The sequence below is a fragment of the Phyllobates terribilis genome, unplaced genomic scaffold (assembly GCF_046119375.1).
Source record: "Phyllobates terribilis strain yellow unplaced genomic scaffold, ASM4611937v1 Scaffold_1__5_contigs__length_1240528914, whole genome shotgun sequence".
Lineage (NCBI taxonomy): Eukaryota > Metazoa > Chordata > Amphibia > Anura > Dendrobatidae > Phyllobates > Phyllobates terribilis.
The window spans coordinates 329,149,254-329,166,673 of NW_027362761.1; positions in this window are offsets into that span (position 1 = coordinate 329,149,254).

Below are 17,420 nucleotides of genomic sequence, written 5' to 3' on the forward strand. Positions count from 1 at the left end.
AGGCCAGCTTGGCATTATCAGCTGGCCCTAAGCCCGAAATTCATGGGGTCACGCCAATATTAGACATGACCGCCATGAATTTCTAGTAAAGTATTTAAAAAAAACACAAACACCCAGAAAAAAGTCCTTTAATTGAAATAAAGACACAATTCTTTATTGTTCTAAATTAAACCATACTTACCGCCACACCCATTCCAGCTGAAGCCAACGATCTCCTGCAATAAAAGTAAAATAATAAAGCAACCTCATCCTTACCTTTCCATGGTTCCCAGGACAGCTTCAGCTCTGCTACATCGAGATGACAGGCTGGACCGCAGCAGAACGCTGCCATCCAGCCTGTCATCCCGCGGACACTGAGAAGCGCAGGCATGCTTGCGCTCCTCAGTGTCTTTCTGTGACGTCATCCAGATGAGCCGAGGTCATGTCCAATGAACTCAGCTCACCTCATGCACGTCACTGACAGCGTGGGAAAATTCTCCTGCACTCAGCGCTTCAGCGTGAGAATTCTCCCACGCTGTCAGTGACGTGCATGAGGTGCGCCGAGTTCATGGGACATGACCTCACCTCATGCACGTCACTGACAGCGTGGGAAAATTCTCACGCTGAAGCGCTGAGTGCAGGAGAATTCTCCCACGCTGTCAGTGACGTACATGAGGTGAGCCGAGTTCATTGTCGGCTCATCTGGATGCCGTCACAGCCAGACACTGAGGAGTGGAAGTATGCCTGCGCTTCTCAGTGTCTGCGGGATGACAGGCTGGATGGCAGCGTTCTGCTGCGGTCCAGCCTGTCATCTCGATGTAGCAGAGCTGGAGCCGTCGTGGGAGCCATGGAAAGGTAAGGATGAGGTTGCTTTATTATTTTTCTTTTATTGCAGGAGATCGTTGGCTTCAGCTGGAATGGGCGTGATGGTAAGTATGGTTTAATTTAGAACAATAAAGAATTGTGTGTTTATTTCAATTAAAGGACTTTTTTCTGGGTGTTTGTGTTTTTTTTAAATACTTTACTAGAAATTCATGGTGGTCATGTCTAATATTGGCGTGACCCCATGAATTTCGGGCTTAGGGCCAGCTGATAATGCCAAGCTGGCCTTAACCCCTTTATTACCCAGTGAGCCACCGCATCAGGGCCCTGGATGAGTTGGGTACAGCGCCAGAAGATGGCGCTTCTATGAACGCGCCATTTTCCGGGGCGGCTGCGGACTGCAATTTGCAGCGGGTGGGGCCCAGAAAGCTTGGGCCTCCCTGCGCTGCAGATTCCAGCCCCCAGCTGCCTAGTTGTACCTGGCTGGACACAAAAATAGGGCGAAGCTCCACGTTTTTTTTTTTTTAAATTCATGAAATTCATGGAATAATTCAGAAAAAAGGGCTTCCCTATATTGTTGTGTCCGGCTAGGTACAAATAGGCAGCTGGTGGTTGGGGGCAGCCCGTTCCTGCCTGCTGTACCTGACTGGACACAAATATAGGGCGAAGCCCCACATCAATTTTTTTAAATTATTTCATGAATTTCCTGAAATGATTTAAAAAAAATTGACGTGGGGCTTCGCACTATATTTGTGTCCAGCCAGGTACAGCAGGCAGGAACGGGCTGCCCCCAACCACCAGCTGCCTATTTGTACCTGGTTGGACACAACAATATAGGGAAGCCCTTTTTTTCTTAATTATTTCATGAATTTCATGAAATAATTAAAAAAAAAAAATACGTGAAGCTTCTCCCTATTTTTGTGTCCAGCCAGGTACAACTAGGCAGCTGGGGGATGGAATCTGCAGCGCAGGGAGGCCCAAGCTTTCTGCCCCCCCCCTCCCCCCGCTGAAAATTGCAGTGCGCAGCCACCCCGGAAAATGGCGCGTTCATAGAAGCTGGATGCTGTACCTGGCTGGCATACAAAAATATGGCGAAGCCCACGTCAAAAGTTTTGGGAAAAATTAATTAAAAAATAAATAATAATTTAGGGACTGCATCTTTATTAACTCCTCAAATGTCATTTAGTGTTAAAATAAAGGACTTATTTTAAAAAAAATTGACGTGGGGCTTCGCCCTATATTTGTGTCCAGCCAGGTACAGCAGGCAGGAACAGGCTGCCCCCAACCACCAGCTGCCTATTTGTACCTGGTTGGACACAACAATATAGGGAAGCCCTTTTTTTCTTAATTATTCCATGAATTTCATGAAATAATTTTAAAAAAAAATGCGTGGGGCTTCGCCCTATTTTTGTGCCCAGCCAGATACAACTAGGCAGCTGGGGGCTGGAATCCGCAGCGCAGGGAGACCCAAGCTTTCTGGGCCACCCCCGCTGCAAATTGCAGTCCGCAGCCGCCCCAGAAAATGGCGCGTTCATAGAAGCGCCATCTTCTGGCGCTGTACCCAACTCATCCAGGGCCCTGGTGCGGTGGCTCACTGGGTAATAAAGGGGTTAAGGCCAGCTTGGCATTATCAGCTGGCCCTAAGCCCAAAATTCATGGGGTCACGCCAATATTAGACATGACCACCATGAATTTCTAGTAAAGTATTTAAAAAAACACAACACCCAGAAAAAAGTCCTTTAATTGAAATAAACACACAATTCTTTATTGTTCTAAATTAAACCATACTTACCACCACGCCCATTCCAGCTGAAGCCAACGATCTCCTGCAATAAAAGTAAAATAATAAAGCAACCTCATCCTTACCTTTCCATGGCTCCCACGACAGCTTCAGCTCTGCTACATCGAGATGACAGGCTGGACCGCAGCAGAACGCTGCCATCCATCCTGTCATCCCGCAGACACTGAGAAGCGCAGGCATACTTCCACTCCTCAGTGTCTGGCTGTGACGGCATCCAGATGAGCCGAGGTCATGTCCAATGAACTCCGCTCACTTCATGTACGTCACTGACAGCGTGGGAAAATTCTCCTGCACTCAGCACTTCAGCGTGAGAATTTTCCCACGCTGTCAGTGACGTGCATGAGGTGAGCTGAGTTCATTGGACATGACCTCACCTCATGTATGTCACTGACAGCGTGGGAGAATTCTCACGCTGAAGCGCTGAGTGCAGGAGAATTTTCCCACGCTGTCAGTGACGTGCATGAGGTGAGCTGAGTTCATTGGACATGAACTCGGCTCATCTGGATGACGTCACAGAGAGACACTGAGGAGCGCAAGCATGCCTGCGCTTCTCAGTGTCTGCGGGATGACAGGCTGAATGGCAGCTTTCTGCTGCGGTCCAGCCTGTCATCTCGATGTAGCAGAGCTGGAGCTGTCCTGGGAACCATCGAAAGGTAAGGATGAGGTTGCTTTATTATTTTTCTTTTATTGCAGGAAATCGTTGGCTTCAGCTGGAATGGGCGTGATGGTAAGTATGGTTTAATTTAGAACAATAAAGAATTGTGTCTTTATTTCAATTAAAGGACTTTATTCTGGGTGTTTGTGTTTTCTTTTAACTTTGACTATGGGGTTAGTAATGGGGGTGTCTTATAGACGCCTCTCCATTACTAACCTGGGCTTGATGTCAGCTGGCATTATAAGCTGACATCAACCCCAACCCTATTACCCCCTGCCACCGCACCAGGGCAGCGTGGAAGAGCGAGGCTAAGTGCCAGAATTGGCGCATCCTATGGATGCGCCATTTCTGGGGCGGCTGACGGCTGGTGTTTCTAGCCTGGGAGGGGGCCAATATTCATGGCACCCTTCCTGGGCTATTAATATCAGCCCCCAGCTGTCTGCCTAGCCTGTGCTAGCTATTAAATTAGGGGGGACCCCACGTCATTTTTTTGGGGGGGTCCCCCATTTTAATAGCTAGTAAAGGCTAGGTATTCAGCTGGGGGCTGATATTTGTAGCCTGGGAAGCTCCGTGGGTATTACCCCCTTCCCAGGCTTCAAACATTTGCCCCAGCTGTCTGCTTAACCTCCGCTAGAGCCTAAAATTAAGGGGAACCCCACGCCAATTTTTTTTTAAATAAATCCTTTATTTTAACACTAAATGACAAGTACAGTAATCAACACTGTCACTGTACTTCATATATATGTGACTGACATGTTTCTATCTATCTAATCTATGTGTGATTCTCTATTCCTTCTATTCTAAATTGTCGGGTACAGATGCTGAATTGCCGGCCGGCTTTCTTAAAGAGACGGTGCATGAAAACACTATTATTTTTTTAAATAAATCCTTTACACTAAATGACAAGTTCTGTAAGCAACACTGTCACTGTACTTCTTATATATGTGACTGACATGTTTCTATCTATCTAATCTATGTGTGAAGCTCTATTCTGTCTGTTATAAATTGTCGGGTACAGATGCTGAATTGCCGGCCGGCTTTTTTAAAGAGACGGTGCACGAAAACACTAATATTTTTTTTAATAAATCCTTTACACTAAATGACAAGTACAGTAAGCAACACTGTCACTGTACTTCATATATATGTGACTGACATGTTTCTATCTATCTAATCTATGTGTGAAGCTCTATTCTTTCTGTTGTAAATTGTCGGGTACCGGTGAATGCCGCTGATGAATTGCCGGCTTTTCATGTCATTCTACATTATTCTTAGTTGTTTTACTTCATGTAGAATTAACCTACAAGGAAAGAAAGGGTTTATTTTCATTCCGATATTTGTGTCCCATTGACTTGCATTGGTTTCCGGTATCGGAATCGGCGATATCCGATACTTTTTGGGTATCGGCCCGATCCAATCCGATACGATATTTCCTGATATCGGAAGGTATCGCTCAACACTACCAATGACACATGCCTTTGCTTGTGTGAAAAAAAGCAGTTCGCTCCGTGTGTGCGCTGCTGATAGGCTGACAGATTGCACCTCCCCACTGTAAATGCGGGAAAGAGAAAAAAAAATGGAGATCTTCATTATTTCTGCAGAGATCCATCCCCTGCCCCTCCCCCCGCCCCGCTGTACACTCAAACTGCGTATTAACATTAATTTTCAGCATTACTGAGAAAAAATCCAGTTATGATTTTGGTGCACGAACAGTTATCGAACATAACCTAGAACAGCCGAATTTTTTTCAAATTGTTCGTGTACGCCGAACGGCTCGAACACCGCCCAAAACAGCTCGAATTTGAGATTGGCGAACAGTTCAAGTCGAACACCGCTCATCTCTACTGATAAGTGAATAGTTAAAAAAAACAGAGACACACAAGAAAAAAATACTTTATTTGAGAATATAATCCATCACTTCCTTGTTTACCCATTTATTAATTAAAAATAAATCCAGGAAGTTTCGATGGTAATCCTAGAATATAATGTTCCATGACATCCATCGAATCCTATGGAGTCTCGTTTTGAGATATTTACTTGGTGTTTGATAGACAACTCTCCATTACTAACCTTTGGGCTTGATGTCAGCTGAAATTACACAGTTGACATCAACCCCACAGTCCCATTACCCCGATAGCTACTGCACCAGGGAAATCGGGAAGTGCAGAGGCTAACAACCAGAATTGGTGGATCTAATGGATGTGCCATTTCTGGGGCGGCTGAGGGCTGGTCTTATTAGGCTGGGAAGGGGGCTAATATTCATGGCCCTTCCCAGCCTAATAATATAAGCCTCCAGCTGTCTGCTTTGCATTAGCTGGTTTTTAAAAATAGGGGGGGCCCCCATGTAATTTTTTTATGGGACTCCCCATTTTTAATAACCAAGCTATGCAGACAGATGGGGTCTGATATTAATAGGCTGGGAAGCTCCATGGATATTGGCCCTTTCCCAGAATAATAACACTAGCTCACAGCTGTCTGCTTTTCCTTGGTTAGTTATTAAAAATAGGGGGGACCCCACATAATTTTTTTCATTTATTTATTAGTATTTTTAATTTATTTATTAATTTATTAGTAATAAATAAATGAAACAATGGCGTGGGGTCCCCCTATATTTAATAAACAGCTAAGGGAATGCAGACTGCTGCGGGTTCATATTAATAGGCTCGAAATGCCCATGGTTATTGACCATTCCCAACCTACAAATACAGTATCAGTCTGCAGACGCCCAGAAGCCAATTCTGATGCTTAGTCTCCCCAATTGCCTTGGTTTGGTGGCAATTGGGGTAATTATTTGGGGGGTTAGTAATGGGAAGATGTCGGTCAGACACCCCAATTACTAACTGAGTAGTAGATATAAATAAACACACACAGAAAAGAACTTTTAATTTATTTTAATAAAGACTTCCTCAAACTACTAGTGATGAGCGAGCACTAAAATCGAGTTGAGCAAATTGAAATGCTCGAGTGCTCGGTCCGAGTAAAGAGCCCAATATAACTCTATGGGAAACTTGAGCATTTTTATGGTGGGCCCCCATGGCGACCTGCAGAGGGCCTAAAAATTGCCCAAATCGACGGGAACAGTGTTCAAATGACATGGGAACAGCATGGGGAAGACCCCTGGAAGCATCTCTGACTTCCAGGTCACTTCTGTCAACAAAGTTTTACGGACTCACAATAAAACATGCAAAAATGAAACCAAAATGGATTTTCCTGGGAAAAATGTTAAGGAACATCCTTTCCAGGGTAATGACTTGTATATAAGGCAAAATAAATATACAAAATTGCTCCTCCACACCTTGGGCTATGTTCACACATAGCGTTTTTGAGGCGCTTTTGCACTTCTACATTGCTTTCAACGGTGAAAAATACGTTCACCTGTAAATGTCATTTTAACATTTTACTACCTTATCTTGCCATGTGGTGTGTGAGACATGATCAGACACATCCTGTTCCATTTATGAAGAAGGGACTCTGAAAGTCACAAAAACTAATGAATTTTTCACCAAAAATTTGACGTGGCCTTCGCCATCTTTTTGTGTCCAGCCAGGTACAGCAGGCAGGAACGGGCTGCCCCCAACCCCCAGATGCCTATTTGTACCTGGCTGGAAACAGAATTACAGGGAAGCCCTTTTTTTAATTATTTCATGAATTTCATGAAATAATTTAAAATAAATTGACGTGGGGCTTCGCCCTATTTTTGTGTCCAGCCAGGTACAACTAGGCAGCTGGGGACTGGAATCTGCAGCGCAGGGAGGCCCAAGCTTTCTGGGCCCCCTCTCCGCTGCAAATTCCAGTCCACTGCCACCCCAGAAAATGGCGCGTTCATAGAAGCGCCATCTTCTGGCGCTGTATCCAACTCATCCAGGGCCCTGGTGCGGTGGCTCACTGGGTAATAAAGGGGTTAGGGCTAGCTTGGTATTATCAGCTGGCCCTAAGCCCGAAATTCAAGATGTCACGACAATATTAGACATGACCGCCATGAATTTCTAGTAAAGTATTTAAAAAAAACACAACACCCAGAATAAAGTCCTTTAATTGAAATAAATACACATTCCTTTAATATTCTAAATTAAACTCTACTTACTGTCACGTCCATTCCAGCTGAAGCCAATGTCTTCTGCAAGAAAAGTAAAATAATAAACCAACCTCATCCTTACCTTTCCTTGGTTCCCAGGACAGCTTCAGCTCTGCTACATCGAGATGACAGGCTGGACCGCAGCAGAACGCTGCCATCCAGCTTGAGATGCCGCAGACACTGAGAAGCTCCTCAGTGAAGCTCCTCAGTGTCTCACTGTGACGGCATCCAGATGAGCCGAGTTCATGTCCAATGAACTCAGCTCACCTCATGCACGTCACTGAAAGCGTGGGAGAATTCTCCTGCGCATGCTGTGAGCGCAGGAGAATTCTCCCACGCTGGAATGGCATTGAGATGACAGGCTGGATGGCAGCTGAGAGCTGCCATCCAGCTTGTCATCATTCAGAGACACTGCAGAGCACAAGCATGCCTGCGCTCTGCAGAGTCTATGAAGGATGGCATGCTGGATGGCAGCGCTCAGCTGCCATCCAGCCTGTCATCTCAATGCCATCCCAGCGTGGGAGAATTCTCCTGCGCTCACCGCATGCGCAGGAGAATTCTCCCACGCTGTCAGTGACGTGCATGAGGTGAGCTGAGTTTATTGGACATGAACTCGGCTCATCTGGATGCATTCACAGCGAGACACTGAGGAGCTTCACTGAGAAGCTTCTCAGTGTCTGCGGCATGGCAATCTGGATGGCAGCGTTCTGCTGCGGTCCAGCCTGTCATCTCGATGTAGCAGAGCTGAAGCTGTCCTGGGAACCATGGAAAGGTAAGGATGAGATTGGTTTATTATTTTATTTTTATTGCAGGAGATCGCTGGCTTCAGCTGGAATGGGTGTGACGGTAAGTAAAGTTTAATTTAGAACATTAAAGAATTGTGTGTTTATTTCAATTAAAGGACTTTTTTCTGGGTGTTTGTGTTTATCTTAACTTTGGCTATGGGGTTAGTAATGGGGGTGTCTTATAGATGCCTCTCCATTACTAACCTGGGCTTGATGTCAGCTGGCATTATAAGCTGACATCAACCCCAACCCTATTACCCCACTTCCACCTCTACAGGGCAGTGGAAAGAGCGAGGCTAAGTGCCAGAATTGGCGCATCCTATGGATGCGCCATTTCTGGGGCTGCTGACGGCTGGTGTTTCTAGCCTGGGAGGGGGCCAATATTCATGGCACCCTTCCTGGGCTATTAATATCAGTCCCCAGCTGTCTGCCTAGCCTTTGCTAGCTATTAAAATAGGGGGGACCGCACATCATTTTTTTTTTGGGTCCCCCATTTTAATAGCTAGTAAAGGCTAGGTATTCAGCTGGGGGCTGATATTAGTAGCCTGGGAAGCTCCGTGAGTATTACCCCCTTCCCAGGCTTCAAACATCTGCCCCAGCCATCTGCTTAACCTCCGCGAGAGACTAAAATTATGGGGAACCCCACGCCAATATTTTTTTTAATAAATCCTTTATTTTAACACTAAATGACACGTACAGTAACCAACACTATCACTGTACTTATTATATATGTGACTGACATGTTTCTATCTATCAAATCAATGTGTGATGCTCTATTCTTTCTGTTCTAAATTGTCGGGTACCGGTGAATGCCGCTGATGAATTGCCGGCCGGCTTTTTTAAAGAGACGGGTGCATGAAAATCAGAGGGCAATAGTGTGTTCCAAGTGCCCTGCTATGTTTTTCATGCACCCTCCTATATACCCTGCCTGTCTGCCTATATATTCTGCCTGCCTGACGTTTAATTGAGCACTGTTCCCATCGATTTGGGCAATTTTTGACCTTCTGCAGACCGCCTGGGGGGACCGCCAGAAAAATGCTAGAAATTTCACATAGACTTACATTGGGCTCGTTGCTTGGGTCGAGCACCCGAGTATTCCAATGTGCTCGACCCGAGCTTCGAGCACCCGAGCATTTTAGTGCTCGCTCATCTCTAGTGGTGAGATGTGATTTGGAGAGTAAAGAGGAAAGTTGATCTTCCATGATGGTGGAGAAGCTGAATTTGGAGGAGGAGAGTTGAGTAGTTATGAGAAGGGGCTGTGGGGACTTTAAGCAAAAGCTTTGCTTTATGTTGTCAATCTTATGTTTGAAGAATGAGGCAAAGTTTTCAGCTGAGATGAGAGGAGAAGTAGAGGGAGGGGAAGCTGGTGGATGGAGGAGAGAATTGAAAGTACTGAATAGCTGTTTGGTTTTGAGACAGGGATGATATGAGAAATGAGAAGTAGGTTTGTTTTGCTGCAGTGAGCAATTACTCAGCATTTTGACAAGTTCTGTTACTGGACGGGCTACTCCACTCCCTTTCTTTGGCAGCTGCACAGGTACGTAGATGAGGGCCAGAAAGAGCATGTGCTCCAGTAAATGGTAAGCGCTGCATCAAGTGGCCTCTGCTCCTCTTCCTCCACATTAACATCACAGACAGTACAATCCTCAGAGGTAGCACCCCAGTCATTCTTGTTTCCCCCCGCATCACAACTCTCCAACTGCCCAATTGACTGTGGGGAACCACAGATGGGCGAGTCTGCAGAGCTGTTCACACATTCTATTTTGGGGCATCAGAGGTCTGATCCAAAGATTCACAGACTCAAGAGGAGGAAAGCATGTGCAGCGATGCCCAAAATTTTTTTCAGTTTGATCCAGGACTGGACGAAGTAGGGTCTGAGAATCCAAACCCTTGTCACCAGATGTTAACATCTGGGGGTGGAGGTGATCCTGATGAGACTCAGGTACTTGAAGCACATGCAAACTGGACTGAGTTGTCAGGGTAGGAAGAGGAGGAAAGTGACTCTCAGGGTGAGGAGTGGGAGAACAGAGAGGATGACGGTGAGGTTGTAGATCCCACTTGGTGTGAACCCAGAGGCATGCAGCTGAGTAGCTCAGCAGAGGAGGAGGAGTAGGAAGAAGACGAGAAGGTTACTTTGTAGCTTCAAGCACAGATACAGAGTTATGCAACCATGACAATCACTGCATCCTCAGCCTCAACTCTGGCAGTGGCCAGCAGCATTTGGGGTCTGAAGTTCGCAGGGGTGGCAAAGGTTGCCTAGCCTAGATAACGCAAAAAATGATACAATTCACGTAATCTGCCAAATTTGTTAAAAATGACAGAGTAGAGTAAGAAAAATATGCAATAATTTGACTACTACATGCATGAACTGGCACATGAGTGATCAACATGCTTTAATCTGGGAATCTCACAGTGCGAAAAAGGAAGACTAGAGGGCCTCGCCAACCACTGGCAACCGCATCTTCTGCTTCTTCCTCCGTCACCGTGGCAAGTGTTCTCACACAGGTCTCTGGCCGCAGAACCTCCACTTGTTTACATGTACAGTCGTGGTGAGTGAGAGCCCATCAGCTGTTATGGAGGTGGACATGCCTGCTGTTTTTGACTGATCTCAGACACAGAGCTCATCCCATCTTTCACAATCCTTCACAGTCCTTCTGAGGACTAATCCATCTGCAGAGATATCAGGCAGGCAGTGTATATAGGCAGGCTGTGTATATAGCAGACTGCAGTGCATATAGCACAAGAGGCTCCATTCCAGTTTTGCCTTCTGCTGCTGTTAGATATTTCTAGACAAAGGCCCAGGTCTCATGGGCCATGAATAATTTTTTTAGGATCTTAATCCTCATTATTTGCTTAAAAAGCAATCCAGAGAACACCACTTTTCTGTGCCATTTGCTTGTTGGCACTGCAGAATACAGCCAGGTCCTTTCCATATTACAGCGCTAAAACTCCAGCTATTTAAAACTGTGTTTTCTCCATCACACGGATCGCATATACGTTTTCAGAAAATACTGCCATTTCTGGCCTGCATTAATTTTTTTTCTCAATGTGTCAGCAAAGTTTTTGACACCGGTTTGCTGTTCAAAATAGTTACCTACAGGCCAGGTATTTAAAACTGTGTTTTCTCCGTCACACGGATCACATATAGGTTTTCAGAAAATACTACCATTTCTGGCCTCCATTAAAAATTTATTTCAGTGTGTCAGTGAAGCAATTGACACCTGATTGCTGTTCAAAATAGTTACCTACAGGCCAGGTATTCAAAACCGTGTTTTCTCCGTCACACGGATCACATATAGGTTTTCAGAAAATACTGCCATTTCTGGCCTCCATTAAAAAAAATTTTCAGTGTGTCAGCAAACTTTTTGACACTGGTTTGCTGTTCTAAATAGTAACCTACAGGCCAGGCATTTAAAACTTTGTTTTCTCCGTCACACGGATCACATATACGTTTTCAGAAAATACTGCCATTTCGGATGTTCATTAAAAATTTGTTTCAGTGTGTCAGTGAAGCAATTGACACCAGTTTGCTATTCAAAAGAGTTACCTACAGGTCAGGTATTTAAAACTGTGGTTTATCCATCACACGGATCACATATAAGTTCGGTCCAAATTCAGTCATTTGTTGTGAGCATGGAAGATATTGTCCTCCATTTAAAATGGGCAAGGCACGTGGCAAGGGACGGGGAACTGGACTTGATGGTGATGATGGCGCATGCAGAGGCCGAGGCCGTGGGCAAGCTGAAATTGTGCCACAACAAACACCCACATCTTCTCGCTCGACCTTCCTGTCCCAATTCATAGGGGACCACAGAACACCACTATTGTACACAGAGCAGTGTCAAAAGGTTATTGGTTGGATAGCAGATAATGCTTCCAGTCACTTAGCCACCACCACCACCACCTTGTCTTCCACACGGTCAAGTCTCAGTAGCTGTGAATCTGGACCGCATATTCTTCACCCTGAACCTTCTTCCTCCCACCATGCCGAGTGCCAGAGACAACTGATCCCACACTTAGACACTCCGAAGAGTTGTTCACTTTCCCATTTATAGATTCGGGCCTCTCGCCCGGTCCGCTTGAAGCGGGGCAAGAGGAGATCGCATGTAGCAATGCCCAAATATTAGAGCAGCCACAGTCACATGAAGGTGACGGTGGGAAAGTGTCACAAGAGGTGGACGATGATGAGACACAATTGCCAGAAAGTCAGGAGGAGGACCAGAGTGCAGAAGTGGAAGACGAGGTGGTGGATGATATAGTAACTGACCCAACCTGGCAGGAGGACATGCAGAGCGAGGAGAGCAGCACACAGGGGGAGGGAGGCAGAGCACCCCAACAGGCAGGAAGAAGCGGTGTGGTGGCCACAGAAAGAAGGCAGGCAACCATTCCCCGTAACACCAACACGAAGGAAGTTGCCAGTACAACTGTTAGGTCTTCCAAAGTCTGGTTGTTTTTTAAAGTCTCTGGTGCATGCGAAGATGCATCCTGCCCTGCACCTGTCGTTGCACACTCTTAAGTAGCAGCATGAGGAAGCATGTCCACGTCCTTGTCCCACCGCAGCGTTCAGTTGTCCATATCCCAGTCCTTGGAACACAAGAGTAAATAAGCAGCCAACGCCCCACAGGCCACAGTACTAAATTCCCACATTTCATGACTGCCTGCGCTTGAAATGTTGACTTATAAGACGGAAGCACTCCGCAACCTGATGGCGGCGGCCGTCCCTCTCTACTTGGTCCCCAGCCGCCACTATTTCTCCGGGTGTGCCATCCACGCATTACACAAGCACGTGTCCCAAAACATTAGCCATGCCCTCAACAACGCAGTTACCGGGAAAGTCCACCTAATCACAGACACGTGGACAAGTGCTTGTGGACAGGGACGGTACATCTCGCTGATGGCACACTGGGTTAACATAGTGGAATCCGGGACCCAGTCTGACCTTGGGACGGAACACGTCTTCCTGACGCCGAGGATTGCAGGTCCTAGGTCAATCAGGGTTGCCCCCACAGTCTACAGCTCCTGCACCTCATCCTCCTCAGCCTCCTCCTCTTCTTCAGCCTCCATCTCTGAAATGACCACATCAGTCACAAGCTGTAAGCACTGCAGCACTGCCTCGGCCAAGCGGCAACAGGCTGTGCTGAAGGTAATATGCTTAGGTGAAAAACTGCACAATGCTGAAGAGTTGTGGACAGCTCTGAAAGAGCAGGCAGATCTGTGGCTCACACTGCTGAACCGATAGCCAGACATGGTCGTGTGTGACAATGGCCGGAACCTGGTGGCAGCTCTGAAGCAAGGTGAGCTCACACATGTACCATGCTTAGCCCATGTGCTTAACCTCGTGGTTCAGCGGTTTCTCAAATCCTACCAGGAGCTGCTGGATCTGCTTGTTAAAGTACGCCACCTGTGTGCCCATTTTAGAAAGTCACCTACAGCTTCCGCCGCCATTGCCGTGTTTCAGCAGCGTTTGCAGCTTCCGGCTCACAGACTGGTATGTGATGTCCCCACGCATTGGAACTTTACACTGAAGATGTTGGGAAGGATTTTTGAGCAGAATAGGGCAGTTGTTGAGTACCAGCATCAACAAGGCCATTGGTATTCAGGTCAGACTCCACACATAAGACCTCAGGAGTAGACATGGATGTCAGACATATGTACCATCCTCCAAAACTTTGAGGGCTCCAACAAGATGGTGATCGGCGATGACGCCATAATTAGCGTCATCATCCCGCTTCTGTGTTTTCTGAAATGCTCTCTACTCACAACCAAAGAGGATGCATTGCAGGCGGAGCACGATGAGATGGAGCAAGGAACCATACGGGGTGATTACACATATCCCAGCCTCATGTCATCCCAACATGGATTGGGTGACAATGAGGAAGAGGAGGAGGAAGAACAGGAGCTAGTTCATGCGCTATAGAGGGTACTACCTGCACAACTATCAAACCTTCTGTTCAGCGTGGATGGCCAGATGACAGAGAGGAGGAGGAGGAGAGCATGGTCAGTCATTCTCTTGGTGAGGACACGGAAGTCTTGCCTGTTAGCAGTCTGGCACGCATGGCTGAGTTTATGTTACGCTGCCTTTCTCATGACCCTCGCGTTCTCAAAATTTTGAGTGACAGTCATTACTGGTTGGTGACACTTCTAGACCCATGCTACAAGGAGAACTTTATAACTCTTATTCCTGAGGCGGACAGGTGTACAAAAATGGGGTAGTACCAGAAGGCCCTTGTTGCGGGACTATTAAAAAAATTCCCATCTGAAAACGCTCGTGGCAGAGGTCACAGTTCGTTGGACAACCAAGGAGTACAGGCGAGAGAGGCACAAATGCAATCCAGCTGAGGCAGGGGAACACTGTCAAAGTTCTGGGACAGTTTTCTCAGACCCTCACATCACACAGGCCCTGAGGCGCGGGGTACTCTCACAAGGAGTGCAAAATTTGGGAAGATGCTGAGAGAGTACCTTGCAGACCGTACCAACGTCCTCCGTGATTCCTCTGTGCCTTTTAATTATTGGGTATCCAAGCTGGATACGTGGAATGATCTGGCTCTCTACGCCTTGGAGGTCCTGGGCTGCCCTGCTGCTAGCGTTTTATCAGAGCGGGGAGCGGGTTTTTAGTGCCGCTGGTGGAATTATAACAGATAAGCGCATCTGCCTGTCAAATGAAAATGCTGACAGGCTGACTTTTATAAAATGAACAAGGGCTGGGTTGGGCCAGACTTCTCAACAACACCGAATGATAGCAGCGTAACATAAACTCAAATCCAGTGTCTTTTTTTGGGAGATGTATTCCTATGCACCTCTTCACACCCACACATGGGTATATGCTTCCCGATTTTGGCTATTTGCTCTTCCCTCCTCCTTGTCCTCATCCTCCACCACCATATCAACAGGGTGACCGGGTATGTGATGCAATACCCAAATAATTTTTTTAAAGGGTGTTTATGATGCCGGTAAAAAAAAAATAATTATACAGTATGTTCCTTTATACCCCCCAGGGGTAAATGTTTGTCAGCCCATACACTTAGTGCATGGGCATTCCAAGTATAGGAGACCCGCTCCTTTCTAATGGGAACATTTTTTTAATGAGCCTTTCTAAGTCTCTTCCAAGGGGCATTTGAGTACCTCCCAATTTTTGGCAGCCCTTGCATTCACTGCATAGGCCAACACTATGGGAGACCCTCTCCTTTCTAATGAGAATTTGTCATTACTGTGGCCCTTCTCTATGTGTCTTTAAATTTTTAGTGGGGTTTTTCCTAAAATTGGTCAGCAGTTGGACTCACTGCATACCCTATAACTGTATAGCAGACTCTCTCCTTTCTAATGGGAATTTTTCATTACTGTGGCCCTGCTCTATGTGTCTTTAAATTCTTAGTGGGGTTTTTCCCAAATTTTGGCAGCCCTTGCAGTCACAGCATGGGCATTGCCACTATAGGAGACCCTCTCCTTTATAATGCGAACATTTTTTTACTGAGACCCTCCTCTATGTCTCTTCACAGGGGTATTGGGTTGCGTCCAAATTTTTGGCAGCCCTTGCAGTCACTGCATACGCAATAATAGTATAGGAGACCCACTTGTTAATAATGGTGACAACAAAGCATAGCCGGCTGATGGCTCTCTAACAATAGCGAGGGCCGACTGCTGGCCTTTTAAGAATAGTAAGGGCCGTCTGATGGCCCTATAAAAATAGGCTTTATGACTTTCAGAGTCCCTCCATCATAAATAAAACAGAATGTGCCTGATGATGTGTCACAAACCACATTGCCAGATAAGGTTGTAAAATGATAAAATGACATTTCCCGGTGAATGCATTTGCCTAAAAAAAATAAAGTAAAAATACCAAAAACAATAGGATCTTTCTTTAGTATAAAAAACAGTGTCACCAATTTAACCTCAATGTAATCATATTGTTCAGCTCCTGCACCTCCTCCACCATCTCTGAAACGACCACATCAGTCACAAGCTGACAGCACTGCAGCACTTCCTTGACCAAGCGGCAACAGACTGTGCTGAAGATATCAAAATGCTTAATGCTTAGGTGACAAACCGCCCAGCGCTGCAGAGTTGTTCAAAGCTGTAACACAGCAGCCTGATCTGTGGCTCTCAACGCTCAACATACAGCCAGGCATGGTCGTGTGTGACAATGTGCGAAACCTGGTGACGGAGAAATGACAGCCGGAGTAGATACGGTTTCCCTCTATGCCAGTCCTTCACCGAGCTGAAGAATATGGCTGTGGTGAATTACAACTCCCACTGAGAAGCTGTTTCAGATTGAAAAACATTGTGCCCACCAGAGGATTTGATTCTGAGGGCTCACCTTTCTCCCCCGCTCAAGAGCCTCATAGCAGCTGCAAAGTTAGCGCTATCATGAATAGAGTTGAGCCACACCCGTAGTGTTCGGGTTCGGTTCGGTTTGTCGAACACCGGTGGGTTCGCTGAACTGTTTGTCGAACTGTTCGTCGAACACCGTCGAACACCGTTAAAACCAATGGCAGGCAAACAAAAACACATAGAAAACACCTTCAAAGGTGTCCAAAAGCTGACAAACTGCTCAGAAGACATAACTAACACATGGAAAAGTGACAAGTACATATAGTCATGCGAAAAGAATAGAGGTGGAGGAGTAAAAGGAGGGGAGACACAGATATAGGCATGTCATGTCCTTCTAAAATCAACAAAGGCTGGAGTAAAAATCTAAAATCAGCCTACCAACACCCAGACGTCGTGACAATAAAATTAAAAAAAGAAATATCTTTAGGTAGAATGGCGGTTCCATTCAGAACACTTTCCTTACAAGACGTAGTGGTATCCTCGTTGTGAGTTGTGCCAAAAACGGAACCCAATACATTCGGACTAATCCACCATTTGTCATATCCAAGGGGCAGGTCAGTAAACGACAACATCGACGCGGAACCAAGTACAGTAGTATATACTGTACATCCTTCGACAAGGCAATCAGGCGGATCAAGAAGTTGGGAAAGGTCACCCTAATGGCCAAAACAGACATTGTTGCGGCGTTCCAGTTACTTACTACCTGTGCCTCCGAATAGTGTCCACCTATTGGGCTGCTTAGATCGCTGTTTGCCCATGGGGTGGTCCAGATCCTGCTCACTATTTGAGGCGTTTTGATGCTTCCTCGAATGGGTTTTAATGGACGTTTCTAAGGGGGCACATATTATCCATTACCTCGACAACTTCTTAAGCCTGGGCCCAAAAGATTCACCACAGTGTGAAAACACGCGGTAGTCCACCTGTGAGAAGGAGAGAGCTGGAGGGAGAGCGGATACCACAGGGCCGAGGGGTTAGATG